The sequence below is a fragment of the Pleurodeles waltl genome, chromosome 11 (assembly GCF_031143425.1).
Source record: "Pleurodeles waltl isolate 20211129_DDA chromosome 11, aPleWal1.hap1.20221129, whole genome shotgun sequence".
In the NCBI taxonomy this organism is placed as follows: Eukaryota; Metazoa; Chordata; class Amphibia; order Caudata; family Salamandridae; genus Pleurodeles; species Pleurodeles waltl.
The window spans coordinates 170995912-171010261 of record NC_090450.1 but is presented as its reverse complement, the minus strand read 5'-3'; the positions used below and the strand labels follow the sequence as shown (position 1 = coordinate 171010261).

The 14350-nt window shown below is 39.9% G+C and overlaps 1 protein-coding gene across 4 annotated transcripts in view; it reads left to right on the top strand.

Annotated features, from left to right (window-relative positions):
• The window catches only part of TSC22D2 (TSC22 domain family member 2), a 134912-nt gene that overhangs the window by 72280 nt on the left and 48282 nt on the right, over positions 1-14350 (top strand). For 2 of the 4 annotated variants that reach the window (XR_011199375.1, XR_011199376.1), the window contains one exon: positions 11336-11493. The exons of 1 other annotated variant lie outside the window; for it this stretch is intronic. The gene's annotated coding sequence lies outside the window, so the exon portion shown is untranslated. Of the gene's footprint in view, positions 1-11335; positions 11494-12286; positions 12331-14350 lie in introns of those variants that run through there. One more of the 4 variants, XR_011199377.1, reaches the window with a different exon arrangement.

The following is a 14350-nucleotide window of genomic DNA, read 5'->3' as shown; positions in this document are numbered from 1 at the left end:
ATGCGAACAGTAGAGAGCCAAGAAGTCATATGTTCCAGACAGTTCAGTCTTGTGTTAAATCTTCTTTTATTTCGAAAACTCAAATCCATTCATGCTTCCGTTTAGTTCATTACAGTTTTTCGTACTTGACAGCCTTATTACAGTTGTTTGTACTTGACAGCCAACACGTGTTTAGTCACAAAGTGACTTTATCAGAGCGCGTTTTCCGCGCTCTGACAGTGTATTGTCAGGATGTCCACTTATTTTTTATTTTTTTATTTTTACTATGCCATTCGAATAGTGTTGTAATTAGCTTAAATAACGTGCTACATTTTTGCTGGCGAGTTCTAGAATGTATATATTGTAAAATTAATGTAAAGAAGAGTTCTTTGCACATGCAAAGTGTTGATAATATTTGGTATTTGAGGTGTTAACATTTGTCTGGAGGAGTTTGTATTCCTTGCTTTTCCATTTTGAAGGTGTATTCCAACAGTTAGTTGTTACTATTGGACTTAGAAAACATTCACAAGGCATGCATGTAAAAAGCTCTTGGTAAATCTTTTTCCCTCACCCCATTTCTGTGGCTACAGCAAGAATGCAACTGTTCTACTTCTGCCTTGGAACTCTTCCAGAAAATCCCTGAGGTTTCCTCCTATCCAGAATTCAGCAGATTACATATCTACTGAAGTTCTCTTTTTTTCCATACAGTACCTTTTAGTCTTCGATTTCCATTGTCTGGGCCAAGGTGAAAAGTTTCTGCTAGTGCTGTGTTTAGAGAAGGGTTTCATTCCACAAGCTTAGAGTTTGTGAAACTACTTGTGACCTCGTTTGTTTTGTTTTGCTAAAATCCGTTTGCAATATCAAAATGCAACAAAGTAAAACCAAATTACAAATTTGCACATAAGGAGTTCTAGAATGTATACAAAAAGGCTAGTAATTGAACTTCATGACCTGCCAATGATCAGCACATGTACCTATAATTGTAATGATTACAAACATCTATACATCAAACATGTCGCAGTATTCCTATCACAAACGGCATCTCTCTGCAGAATTGGGTCTCGCTAACTTAACCCCATAGAATACTGTGTTCCAGGCAGAATTAATGCATTTAATAGACCTCAATTCCTTTTTAGCTAGCAGCTACATATAGGTGTACCCTGAACTGTGGGAGACCTTGTAATTGGAGGAGATTTGTGTACCCCAGATTTAAAGAATGTGTTGCTTCCCAACAGTTCAGCGTCTGCTCCAGGCAATTTTCCAAAATTACTTAATTTCATTTTGTTGAACAGACAGCACTTCTGCATTAAATTCTTGTTAGTACATGGTTACTGTTGAATTCTTTACATGCTCTTTAAACTGGACCCTTCCAGTAATTTGAAATGTATATGTTCGATGGCATGTGTAGCTGCAGATACACATGCTGTGCACATCCCGCCATCTGGTGTTGGGCTCGGAGTGTTACAAGTTGTTTTTCTTAGAAGAAGTCTTTTCGAGTCACGAGACCGAGGGACTCCTCCCATTTCGATTCCATTGCGCATGGGCGTTGACTCCATCTTAGATTGTTTTTTTTTCCGCCATCGGGTTCGGACGTGTTCCTTTTCGCTCCGTGTTTCGGGTCGGAAAGTTAGTTAGAATCTCGGAAAAATCGTCTGTATTGTTTGCATTCGGTATCGGGTTAGTTACAACAGATCGACACCGAAATGAGAAGAGCTCCGGTGGCCCTTTGGGGTTTTTCGATTCCCGTCGGGGCCTGGTCGGCCCGGCCACGTGTCTCTTCAAGGCTGATGGTACGGACCCCATTCCGCTTCTGTCCAAAATGCCATAGCAAGTATCCATATACAGATCAACACCTGGTCTGTAACTTGTGTTTGTCACCGGAACACAGGGAGGATACTTGTGAGGCCTGTCGAGCGTTTCGGTCGAGGAAGACACTCAGGGACCGAAGAGCAAGAAGACTGCAAATGGTGTCCGCGCCGACAGGACAAGGGTGTTTCGAGGAGGAGGAAGAAACATTCTCCATCCAGGAATCGGACTCAGAGGAGGTCGATCCCGAAGAAACGCCGAAAACCGTGAGTAGGACGTCGAAACAAAAAACTCACGGAAAGACTGCCAAAGCCCAGGGGGCGCCACCGCCAACAGGCCATGGCTTAACCCGAAAAGTAGGTGACCGTCCATCGGCACCGAAAAAGGGCGAGCTGGTGTCGAAGTCATCCGACTCCAGTCGAGATACAGGCACGCAGCAATCTCGGGCCCGAGAGAGTGGCTCCGAAAAGATTCGGCACCGAGACAGCGGCACCGAAGTTGGTCGGCACCGAGAGGGCACGACGCCGAAAAGAAAAAAGATTTTGTCGGAGCCGAAGAAAGCAGCAGAAAAGGTTTCGGTGCCGAAACATCCGGCATCCGAACCGAAAATTAGTTCCTATTCAGAGGAACAAGGACTGTCCTCTCAAATGAAGACACAGATTTGAAGAGGAATTGCAAACAATAGAGCCAGATCACACGCAAAGGCGGCTCTTTATTCAAAAAGATACAGGGAAGATCAGCACTCTTCCCCCAATCAGAATGAAACGAAAACTTGCCTTCCAAAACAAGGACAAACAACCACAAGCAAAAGTGGCTAAACAAATAACACCACCACCATCCCCACATCACTCTCCACAACTATCACCGGTAGCCACTCCACCAATGATGCAATCCCAAACACATACGGGGATGAGTCCAGATGACCCTGACGCATGGGACCTTTACGACGCACCAGTGTCAGACAATAGTCCTCAGTGCTATCCAGCAAGACCCTCGCCACCTGAGGATAGTACAGGCTACATTCAAGTGGTAGCAAGGGCAGCAGCATTTCACAATGTCAGGCTTCACTCAGAACCCATTGAAGATGACTTCCTTTTTAATACACGGTCGTCTACGCACAGTCAATATCAAAGTCTGCCAATGTTGCCCGGAATGCTAAAACACTCCAAACAGGTGTTTGAAGAGCCTGTCAAAGGGAGAGCCATTACCCCAAGAGTAGATTAAAAATATAAACTGCCACCAACAGACCCAGTGTACATCGCACAACAGCTATCACCAGACTCTGTTGTAGTTGGAGCAGCGCGCAAAAGAGCCAACTCTCATACCTCAGGAGACGCGCCACCTCCAGATAAAGAGAGTAGAAAATTTGACGCAGCAGGCAAAAGGGTGGCGGCACAGGCAGCAAACCAGTGGCGTATTGCAAATTCGCAAGCTTTGCTAGCCAGATATGATAGGGCCCATTGGGACGAGATGCAACACCTTATTGAACACTTGCCAAAGGAGTTTCAAAAAAGAGCGCAGCAAGTGGTCGAAGAGGGACAAAATATCTCCAATAATCAAATTCGATCAGCAATGGATGCTGCAGACACAGCTGCTAGAACTGTCAACACAGCAGTAACCATAAGGAGGCATGCATGGCTGCGTACATCAGGATTTAAACCAGAGATACAGCAAGCTGTGCTGAATATGCCATTCAACGGACAGCAGTTGTTTGGGCTGGAAGTGGACACTGCAATTGAAAAACTTAAAAAAGACACTGACACGGCCAAAGCCATGGGCGCCCTCTACTCCCCGCAGAGCAGAGGCACATTTCGGAAAACACAATTCCGAGGGGGATTTCGAGGGCAAACCACAGAAGCCACAACCTCACAAACAAAGCCCACTTACCAAAGCCAGTATCAGCGGGGAGGTTTTTGGGGACAATATAGAGGAGGACAGTTTCAAAGAAACAGAGGAAAGTTCCAAAGTCCCAAAACTCCTCAAAACAAACAGTGACTTCAAGGTCACAAATCCCCAACACATAACACCTGTGGGGGGGGGAGACTAAACAAGTTTTACACACATTGGGTGGAAATAACAACAGACACTTGGGTCTTAGCAATTATCCAGCATGGTTGGATAATTCCAATTATCCAGCATGGTTTCTCAAATTCCCTCCAAACGTCCCACCGAAAACACACAATATGTCAAAACAACATATAGATCGTCTAGGACTAGAATTTCAGGCATTGCTACAGAAAGAAGCAATAGAATTAGTACCAAAAGATCAATTAAACACAGGAGTTTACTCACTGTACTTCCTGATACCCAAAAAGGACAAAAGCCTGAGACCGATACTAGATCTCAGAACATTAAATACCTACATCAAATCAGACCATTTTCATATGGTTACTCTACAAGACGTAATCCCACTGCTCAAACAACAAGACTACATGACAACACTAGACCTAAAGGATGCATATTTCCATATACCAATACATCCTTCACACAGAAAGCACCTAAGGTTTGAATTGGTAATGTATCCCTTGGAATTCAAAGTGTTGCCATTCGGAATAACAACTGCACCAAGGGTTTTTACAAAATGCCTGGCAGTAGTAGCTGCACATATCAGAAGGCAGCAAATACATGTGTTCCCATACCTAGACGATTGGTTAATCAAAACCAATACGCAAAAACGGTGTTCACAACACACAAAATATGTCATAGAAACCCTACACAAACTAGGTTTCTCAATCAACTACGCAAAGTCACACCTGCAGCCGTGCCAAACACAGCAATACTTGGGAGCAACAATCAACACAGCAAAAGGGATTGCTACTCCAAGTCCACAAAGAGTACAAACATTTCACAATGTAATACAAGCCTTGTATCCAAAACAAAAAGTACAAGTCAAAATAATACAGAAACTACTAGGCATGATGTCCTCATGCATAGCCATTGTCCCAAATGCAAGGTTACACATGCAGCCCTTACAACAGTGCCTAGCATCACAATGGTCACAAGCACAGGGTCAGCTTTTAGATCTGGTGTTGATAGACCGCCAAACATACATCTTGCTTCAATGGTGGAACAGTATAAATTTAAACCAAAGGCGGCCTTTCCAAGACCCAGTGCCACAATATGTGATAACAGATGCTTCCATGACAGGGTGGGGAGCACACCTCAATCATCACAGCATCCAAGGACAATGGAACATACAGCAAAAACAGTTACACATAAATCACCTAGAACTGTTAGCGGTATTTCTAGCGCTGAAAGCATTTCAACCCATGATAACCCACAAATACATTCTTGTCAAAACAGACAACATGACAACAATGTACTACCTAAACAAACAAGGAGGGACACACTCAACACAGTTGTGTCTCCTAACGCAGAAAATATGGCATTGGGCGATTCACAACCACATTCGCCTAATAGCACAATTTATTCCAGGAATTCAGAATCAGTTAGCAGACAATCTCTCACGGGATCACCAACAGATCCACGAATGGGAGATTCACCCCCAAATACTGAACACTTACTTCCAAATTTGGGGAACACCACAAATAGATCTATTTGCAACAAAGGAAAACTCAAAATGCCAAAACTTCGCATCCAGGTACCCACAACATTAGTCTCAGGGCAATGCGCTATGGATGAACTTGTCAGGGATATTTGCTTACGCTTTTCCCCCCTCTCCCACTCCTTCCATATCTGGTAAACAAGTTGAGTCAAAACAAACTCAAACTCATACTAATAGCACCAACATGGGCAAGGCAACCTTGGTGCACCACACTACTAGACCTGTCAGTAGTACCTCATGTCAAACTACCAAACAGACCAGATCTGTTAACACAACACAAACAACAGATCAGGCATCCAAATCCAGCATCGCTGAATCTAGCAATTTGGCTCCTGAAATCCTAGAATTCGGACACTTACACCTCACACAAGAATGTATGGAGGTCCTAAAACAGGCTAGAAAGCCTACCACTAGACACTGCTATGCAAATAAATGGAAAAGATTTGTCTATTACTGCCATAATAATCAAATTCAACCGTTACACGCATCTACAAAAGATATAGTAGGATACTTACTACATCTGCAAAAAGGAAAACTAGCTTTCTCTTCCATAAAAATACATCTTGCTGCAATTTCAGCTTACCTGCAAATTACGCACTCAACTTCATTATTTAGGATACCAGTCATAAAAGCGTTTATGGAAGGCCTAAAGAGAATTATACCACCAAGAACGCCACCAGTTCCTTCATGGAACCTCAACATTGTCTTAACACGACTCATGGGCCCACCTTTTGAGCCCATGCACTCTTGTGAAATGCAATACTTAACGTGGAAAGTTGCATTTTTAATTGCCATCACATCTCTAAGAGTGAGTGAAATTCAAGCGTTTACCATTCAAGAACCATTTATTCAAATACACAAAAATAAAGTTGTTCTACGAACAAATCCCAATTTTTTACCAAAAGTAATCTCACCGTTCCACTTGAATCAAACGGTAGAATTACCAGTGTTCTTCCCACAGCCAGATTCTGTAGCTGAAAGAGCACTACATACATTAGACATCAAGAGAGCACTAATGTACTACATTGACAGAACAAAACTAATTCGAAAGACAAAACAACTATTTATTGCCTTTCAAAAACCTCATACAGGAAATCCAATTTCAAAACAAGGCATTGCTAGATGGATAGTTAGGTGCATTCAAACCTGCTATCTTAAAGCTAAAAGAGAACTGCCTATTACACCAAAGGCACACTCAACCAGAAAGAAAGGTGCTACCATGGCCTTTCTAGGAAATTTTCCAATGAACGAAATATGTAAGGCAGCGACATGGTCTACGCCTCATACATTTACCAAGCACTACTGTGTAGATGTGCTAACTGCACAACAAGCAACATTAGGTCAAGCTGTACTAAGAACATTATTCCAAACTACTTCAACTCCTACAGGCTGAACCACCGCTTTTGGGGAGATAACTGCTTACTAGTCTATGCACAGCATGTGTATCTGCAGCTACACATGCCATCGAACGGAAAATGTCACTTACCCAGTGTACATCTGTTTGTGGCATTAGTCGCTGCAGATTCACATGCGCCCACCCGCCTCCCAGGGAGCCTGTAGCCGTTTAGAAGTAGATCTTAAACATTTGTACATTTGTAAATAGATTACTTGAAACTTTATTATGTGCATAAGCATTCACTCCATTGCATGGGCACTATTACTAGCATACACAACTCCTACCTCACCCTCTGCGGGGAAAACAATCTAAGATGGAGTCGACGCCCATGCACAATGGAATCGAAATGGGAGGAGTCCCTCGGTCTCGTGACTCGAAAAGACTTCTTCGAAGAAAAACAACTTGTAACACTCCGAGCCCAACACCAGATGGCGGGATGTGCACAGCATGTGAATCTGCAGCGACTAATGCCACGAACAGATGTACACTGGGTAAGTGACATTTTCCTTAGTTCGCTTTCTACAGGAAACAGTACATATTATTCAATTTACTAAAAATTATTATTCATGTTCAATATGACTTCATATTTGTTTCTTGGGCACATATTTCATTTTTTTAGAACATGGTTGACCTGTGAATTGCTCTTTACATGGTAGGGAATACAACTCCTGGGTAGAGGCCCAAAAGGGTGTTGGCAGGCATACTCCCAACAGATTTTTCTACACACCATCTACTTCAACCAAACACAGTAAAATACAATTTGCAGTCTACAGCTCAACTCTGCAGTACTTTTGACAAATAATTTAACCTCTTATGCTTTCAACTTTGGGACCAATTACTTTCCACAGTAGCTGGATCAATCCGATCTAGAACTTAGCTGAAATGTGCACTCTAGTCTGTTCCATAGTAAGATGATGACCTCAAGATTTGCGAACTTAGTTAATGTTTTAGTATCTTGACCATGGATCCCTTCCCAAAAGATATTACTTTGAAAGCAGTAATAGTCTTTTAACCACCAATATAAATCTAGGGAAGTTCAGTGGCTCTAATTGCTGTTGTGTGGTTTCACATGTCGTATTCAGTATGACATCAATTGCATGTCATAGAAAATCCATAATTGTATTTATTTTTGGGAGAGATGCCAAATTGTCCGTGCTCTTACTTCAGTTCCAGAATAATTGCATAAAATGGGTGCCAAATGCAGCGCTGTTTCTTTCCTTATAGCCACATCCCCAAACATTCCTGTGTGAACGTTACCATTCCCAGAAGAATCCAATCCATGCAAGTCAAATTATTCCGTAATATTGTCATATTAGCACTCAAAAACCTTATGACACATCTTTCTTTCACTTAAATTATTTATACGAATCATTTTAAAATTAAACCATGATATCTCCTCAACCACTGTGTTGTGAAACAATGCTCCCAGCTTTGAGTTCATCTAAAACCTTTGTTACTAATGGATAATATGCAAAGGACCTAAACCCATTGTTTAGTTTTGCAATGACGGACCTCCTTCCCCTTAATCAAAAAATTTTATTTGCCAATAATGGGGTTTTCTTTGTTTCTTTGCACCCCCCCCTTTTTTCTCCATGAGTAAGGGGAAGTCATTTAGGGATGGAAATCAAAACAATAACATTAATGCAATTGATCCCTTCTATCCGTCCCCACACGTATCTTTGGGGTTCTCTAAGAAACCCTTATACAGAATCTCATCTGTACAACTTGCTTTAAAGAATTGTGGACCAGATATTAAGAGATTTTTCCTAGCGGTGTAATGCATGTGATTCTTCAGGTAGATCATTTCCTCAGTTAGGAAAACTCCTTGCCACCAGTTGCTAAACTTCACGATCGTTCAAGGCGGTTCATTGTATCATATTTTTCTACATTCTTTTGAAGGCACATTTTCTGATTTCATTCTCAAATGGCCCTTTAAGGAATTCGGATTTTATAGTTGCATATCATTGGAAGCATATCTAGTTTTGGGGCCATATTTCTTGAAACATTGTCATGCTTAATGTGCCAGGTGTTTGCTCTGAAGTCCATAGGCGTCCAGCATAAGCCTCTGGGCTACAACTTGCTTAAAAAGAAAGGCCTTGTCGCACTGTTAATTACATATGGCCAACTTCATAAAAGTGCGTTCCAGTAGGTATTTTTCCCTCTGTTTATAATTGCAAAATTAGATGCATTTTTAAATTTGGCTTGGGATTATTGAACACCTCTTTAGTAGGCACTACAGTAGATTCCGTCCTACCCTTTTTGGATTGTAGTAAATAGAAGTGCTTCTACTCTTGACGATATACCTATCAACTTTGGGGGCAAATAGTAATGTGAAAGTTAGTCAGATAGTCCGATGGTGGTTGAAGCTGCTTTGTGACTCAAATAAGTGTCTGCCAAATGCCAGTGGGGGGTCAAAGATGCTTAACTGCACATTAAGTAGCAAGCCGTAGTTTTTGAGTCTTTCTCACCATATTTGAAATATTTCATATTGAGTCAGTTCTGTGTACTCCATCTTCACATATTCCTGTAACCTGCAAAGCATCTGTATTCTGAATGCAGACTGTTTTATTGGCTGCAACAAATTGCACCAGCACTTATTAGACTTCTATAAAAGCACTCCCCTTCTCAGGATTTAAACAGTGTGTTTTTGTGACTAATTTGACAGGTTTTCCAAGCTGTGGATGATATTTAGTAATCCATAAATTTTTAAGTCATTACATGCAGTTTGCAACAAATAACCCGTCTAAAAAGCATGGGAAATTAGTTTGGCTAAGGAGATGTATTCATTTATTCTTTGAAGCGTTTCATACCTGCAAAACATTTCATGGCTCCCTCTAGAACACCAGAGCGACGGAACTTCAAATGTGTTAAATTGTCTGCGCGTGCTCACTGTCTTGGTAGTTTCGAAAGTGTTCATTGACTAGGAACTTCATTCCCTGCTTGTGTTTGAATAGTCTGGTCTTTAATCTGTTTATAATCTGTGTTTAGATGATCTTTCCTGAGACAGGACCTTTTCTTTAAGTTTGTATTTTTTAATTTAAATAGTCTTCAAGTACAGTTTTCCCGTTTTCAACAGCTTCAAAGTAACCACAGCGTGTTTTGGCATACTGGAGTTTTTTTAATTTAGAACAAATGTTGCCGGGGGACCTAGATTTAAAAATGAAAAATAATCTCATCTTTGTGTTTTTTTTTTTTTTTCGTTGTTCGTACATTTCTTGACCATCGGGAGTATCATTGAATTTAACAATGAGCGCATTTTATTACTTATTCTTCAGACTCCAGTTAACTAAGCTTCTCTACCCGAGCTGACACTTAAGATTTACACAATGTTCAAAGTTGTTCCTTTACCAGATCTTTTAAACAATTCCTCACTTAAATGCAGGTCAACCCCTTGACACTTCTCCCCGAAAATGTGCTACCAGAAAATACCTACTTTAAAACTTTCCAATCAAAGGTGGTCTTATAATTTTAATGGTTTTTAGTTTGTTTACATGCGTACCTGGAGTAGTTAATTATTCAGTGTCCGTAGAAGCACAGTCCTCCATTACGCAAATAAAGAATCCTATTTTTCAAATGTTTCCACCCCAGTGAACTGTTTTCCAGATAGCGCCACTTTGGCACCAGGCTGTTACACGGTGTTAGTGTCTGGGGATTTTGAACCTAATGTATGTGACTTTTATTATTCAGGGGGAAAAATCGGATTGTCGCCCTATCTTCAGGGTCGTATTCCGAGACAGATGTTGAACAATACAGGGCCTTACCCAGGAATGTCCTTGCCACGACGGTATCAGACTGTATTGCAGAGCTTTGGTCGTCAAGCACCATATACAATTTGTACTGGTCATATCGAGATATAGATTTTTAAAAGGCTTATTCGCGACCGTTGTGGGTTTTTTCGTTGCAGAGCTTTGGTCGTCAAGCACCATATACAATTTGTACTGGTCATATCGAGATATAGATTTTTAAAAGGCTTATTCGCGACCGTTGTGGGTTTTTTCGTTGCATTTTCCAATAAGTGACCATTAGGGGGAGGCATTCGACTTCAGGTGAAATGCTGTGGCCTTGTTTGACTACCGCAGCAGTTAATGCAATTCCCCTCATTTCACTATCGTCTCTTGCGGAGAATGCAGTTCTACTATTCGGGACATCTTCATAAATCTGTAATTTGCCTAGTAAATGGATTACATATAGCAGTTTGTTAAATATAGCAGTAAAATGGTATACTTTTGTATTCTGTACTTGAGTGTTACTGCTTTGTGTCAGTTGTAATATCGAGCTAGTGGTGAGGTCATCCCTTACATTGAATGAGGCAACCTAAGTTCATTCGAGTGTTCAGGAAGAATGCCCGTTTCTGGAGGACGACGCATCAAGAAGAAACTGCTGTAATGAGGAAGGAATTGCTTAAAATTATTTTATTTTTTGCCTCTAAAATTGTATGTATAGCAACTAGGCCTTTCATTGTTTGTAGAATGCTAAATTAAAATTTAACTGTTTTTCGATGTTTGTACCTCTTTTTAATGTTTTCACCAAACAGTTATGAAGAAATGATTGATTTGAACACCTATTTACTAAAAGTAATTCTTTGCTAGAATTTTATTTTTTAGAGTTCAGCATCGGAGAAGGAATGTGAGCTAATTTTGATCCAACGGAGAAAGGCTAAAGTTGATGCCCTTACATTGTTGGAGGGTTATTCTAGCCACTAAGAACTGAAAGTTGTCCACAAGGGGGTCATCAGATGAAAAAGTTGGTAAGACAAAATGGATCAGACTTTTATTCCTGTATTTTATACTTTGCTGATTTAACATGCATTCGGTTCATGATTCACATGAAAACGTCTTTCATACACTGTCGATGGTTGTCAGTCTGGTTTGGTGTTTTTTCTTGGTTTAATTTTGCCTGTAGAGAAGAGTGAAGGTTTATTTTTTCCAGCTGTATAAACCAACGGTTTATTATATCGGTCGAGAACAGGACAATTAGGAAACGAACTTGTACCTTCCTGGTCAAGTTGTAAACTTTAAATACACTGGTTTAGTATATTGTCTGGACTAATTAGATCGTACGCCCTTTATTGGCAGAATTTAAAATTTTCTATCTTAAATTGGAATTATTGTCTTAAAGAATTTAAGGTTTGAATAATGTTATCAGCATTTATTAAAAGCTCCGAATCAAATGCGCAGCGACAGCCTACCGACTATTCAGCCTATAATTTCATGCTGTCACATGATTGATGTGATAACGCACACCTTTGAGTGCTACAAGTCCAACTTTTAGATGCAACTCAACGACTGAGTTGGCCCAAAGTTCTCTCAGTACGTTGATTCCGTAGATGACGATTCTATGCTGTCATAAGTTTGTTCATGGTCATGTATTAAATTGAGTAATACTTGTGAAAATTACAAGTGTTGCAGATACTTGGAAATCACATTTTATGATGGTTATAGTGGGCGGACTATAACAAAGGTAGGTTTTTCAATACTTGAAGCCAGTCATCTCGAGTCGTGCTTATAATGTACTCCTTTGCTTTGTAAATGTTTATACAGGAATGAAGGTATCATGGTAAACATCTGCACACCTACTAAGGACGCTGACAGTTGACATGTCCAGGTAGCTGAATAAAACCACTTGGTCATATCGAATTTGTGATGTTTACGACACTATTTAATTGATGAAACAGTACACCTTTATGTAAACCAAGTCTTTATCTGAAAATAAAGAGACACTGCTTGTTTTCGAAACTGCATATGTGGATATAATTCCTTGCCATTTCTGAGTACTTTGATTCTGTATCCATGAGGCGGTTTAAAAATGAAAGTTAATTCTTTAGATCTCTCTTGTGCAGGCATGTTTTAAGCATGTACATATAGTATGTCACCACTGTGTCTCCGGAGCTGTTGGGTCTATTCTCTGAAGCAAAATAATGTGGCACAGCAAAATAATCCTCTCATAGAACTACTACTACAAAGACATAGTTTCACTTATGCCTTATGATTGATGCCAGCAGAGGAATATAGAGGATTTAGACTGCCCTAGATGTTTACATGCAAAATCTTGGAATGCTGCCTGTGTGATTTTTTTATTTATTATATTTATATATATAGATAGATATAGATATATATATATATATATATATATATATATATATATCTCTCTCTATGTCATAAACTGTAACTGTCTGGGGAAGTATTTCCGTTTTGTCAAATGGTTCACTTCCTCAAATCTAATTTTTGAACGAGAGCAAAATATAATTTCAACTAATGGTCATTAGGTTTTGGTTGTTTATGTGGTGTGCTCCGTTATTTACTTTAGTTGTTCATGGTACAATTTTTTTAATGCAGCAGCCGTGAAGCCATCTAATGGCTTTTATTTTTTTGTTGCATGTTCCCTGTAATGACGTCGAACTTGTTTTGCAGTTATGAATTTTAAAATATGTGGAAAATGTCGAGTAAGATCTGGGCAGGGAGTGCAAAACAAGCGATGCAGTAATAGGAATTAGGAAGAAAGTAAGAACGGTGCTATACTACAACATGTTAATGTATAAAATATGAATGCGTATATGGCTTTTTAGAAAAACAGGATAGCAGTAGCCCCTGGTAGTTGTTTGTAAGACTAGGGATTTCATTTCATATGCATGAGCCTTTTTCTCTTATTGTTAGCAAACTTGGTTTTGTTTTTGTATACAACATGTTATTAACTCGATTTTGCGAATTATTGGCAGTTGATGTGCAAATGACTAAATAGAACTTTGCCATAATAGGTGCGTCTAAAATTTTCCTTTGTTACACCTTTTTTGTTTCCAGTGTGTCCACTATTGTTATATCCGCAGGAGTCTTAATGTGATTACGATTGTTAAAACTCTGTTATGAGTTTTGGGTGGTGTGCAAGCAGGACGATCATTTGACTTTCACATTTTCTCACTTCGGTCAACTTTTATAGCCATATTGTTTTTCTGATCTGCCAGTGACTTTTATTTGTCACATGACATGTTATCACAAATCGACTTGTTTGCAAACAATTTTTTTTTTTTTTTTTTCTTTTTAATTTATGAATTTTGGAATGCGTGTAAAGGCATTAAACTGCCAAGTTCCTAATCGTGCTTTATGGGGTGTCTGCAAATAGAACCCTAACGCTAACTTTCAAAACACAATAGAAAACGCCCAAATTCCTCCTGCATCTGTTGCGTACTCACTCTCCAGTTTACCCATGTTTTTATGATCCAGGTCTGTCTATGGTCTCCGAGCCTATCCCGCACTTAACTGTAGATTGTAACTTTTTTCTTCAAAGAGCCATATTTTCAAGTTCATATGTGTTCTTATGACTCGATAAATTGTTGTTTATTCTGGCTCTTTGGAGTCCATATTGGAAATACCAGTGCGGCCCGATCTGTTGGGTCACAAGAGCCTTGTCGGTCAGTAGGAAAATACTTTTGTTTCCTCAAATGTAGCCACTCCACTTGTAGAATATAGAGGACACCTCTGCAATTAATTTAAATAGGACTGACGACATGCCTCTTGCTTGGCCTGCATGCATATGGTCTTGCCCCAAAAAACAATTGCATACAAAACATTGTATTTTGCATAGGATTTTTTTTGCTAGTTGAGTGCCGA